Genomic DNA, 2,093 nt, shown 5'->3' with positions numbered 1-2,093 from the left:
AATTAGTTTTTCTAAATTTTTAGAAAAAATCAGTTTTCACATTTTGAAAAGAAAAAATACTTTTTCCAGATTTTTTTGAAACATAATCCAAATTTTATTTGAAAAATAAAACTGCCCTAAAAAATGAAATCATGAAAATCTAGATTTTCTAAGACATTTTTTTTTAAAAAAAAATCCAGTTTTCCATATTTAAAAAAAAAATCCATTTTTTCCATATTAAAAAACAAAAGATCTATGTTTTCAGATTTGTTTTTTTTTTTTAAATTATAAAAAAATGCCACGTAAGCGAAAAGAATTAAAAAAATAGAAAACAAATAAATATACATGAGGCAACTCTCCCATAAGAGAGTAGATATCCAGTTTCAGGGTGGTAACTATTCTGTTTTAAAAAAGTTCAGGGGGGTAATAGGATCCCTGAAAAGGTAAGGTATGTCGTAGCAACTGCTGCCAAAGTTCGGGGAGATAATAGTGTCTTATTCCATAGTTTTCCCTTGAAGGTTGTTTAAGAGCGTAACAGATGACTGTTCTATCTCAACCGAAGTAGCAGTAGGTTAAGGATTTTAATATTTTAATTTTATACTTAATATATTTTTTACAAAATATTATTACACAATATTTGAGTATGACTGTTATAGAGAAGTAATTTTATAACGAGTATATCACTATAATGAATGTCACTGCTGTAATAGGTAAAATACGGTTATAGAGAAGTAAAATATAACATAAAAAATCGGTTCTAGAGAAAGTCGGACCGTTATAGTGAAATGTTGTTATAACGAATGACATTTATAAAGATATTTGACTGTACCACATGTTTCTCGATCATAGGGTGGTCTTTTTCCAATTCTACTAATGTACTAGAAATTTCATAATCCTTTTTAATATTTCAAACTACAGTAGCAGAGGCGGATCCAGGATTTAAATTATATGGTTCAATCTTAAGAAAATTAATACCGAACCCATTATATTTTTAATGTTATGGGTTTATATCTACAATTTATTATAATTTAATAATTTTTTATACATAAATTTATGCTCCGCGAAAATAAGGGGTTCAACCCCCACTTATAATGCTACATACGCCACTACATAGTAGTGAGCGAACATAAATACTGTATAAATTTGCAGATCAAACATATATAGGTAATAATACAAACTCAAATATAGTAACAGATGAAATGTAAATGCTTGCCTTGGCTGAGGATTGAGAGACATTTTTCTTCTTCTGCTGCGGGCAAAGTGCACCGATACCCACATTTGATGTGTTTCATTTAACTTGTATCCGCCTTTTAATTTTTTCTACACGTATAGCCACTTCGGGGCAACTTTAACATATGATGTTTGAAATTAATATTAACAAAGTCTAGCTTCAGACATTATGTATATGCTTGTATTTGGGGCTTTAAACACCATCACCATAGAAATCTAGACTTTAAGGGGTCGTTAGGTTCAAAGTTAAGTTATACATGGATTAGTAATGCAATGATTAGCAATGTAGGGATTAGCAATACATGAATGATCTTTTACTGTGTGTACGGTCCATTGCACTAAAATTGAAAAAAAAAAAAAAAAGAAGATACCATTCAAATATTTATTTATTTTTTAAGTTAAAAAAATAATTTGTTACAATTATATCCCGAATGCTTGACCTTTATAGGTTTTTGTTAGAAAATGGTGTATTTGTGGTGAAATCTGGATATGCTTCAAGTCGTATACCTTGGATCTCTTTCCAAAGAAAATAATTTGTCCTTTACAAATACTCCCCCGAGATAGAATGAAGCAAAACCATGAAATAAGTCTCTGAACACACAAGAATTAATGCTGCAGACACTAAACTAATGCAGTTTTTCTTGCCTATGTTTGGATGGTCTTTACCCATGGTTTCATAATGTATAGTATGGTATTGTATTGTATTGTATTGCATTAATGAATACAATGTTTGAATGGACTGTATCGTTCTTTATGGTTTAGTAACATTTTTATTGTTTGGTTTGACTATATGGTATGGTATAATAACATTTAAGTTCACTAAAACACCCTTCACCCTTAAAATAGAAATTTTAAAAAATAAATAGGTGGTGGGTGGGAGTGGG

This window comes from Lycium ferocissimum, chromosome 6 (genome assembly GCF_029784015.1).
Source record: "Lycium ferocissimum isolate CSIRO_LF1 chromosome 6, AGI_CSIRO_Lferr_CH_V1, whole genome shotgun sequence".
Lineage (NCBI taxonomy): Eukaryota > Viridiplantae > Streptophyta > Magnoliopsida > Solanales > Solanaceae > Lycium > Lycium ferocissimum.
This window is presented reverse-complemented; position numbering follows the sequence as displayed.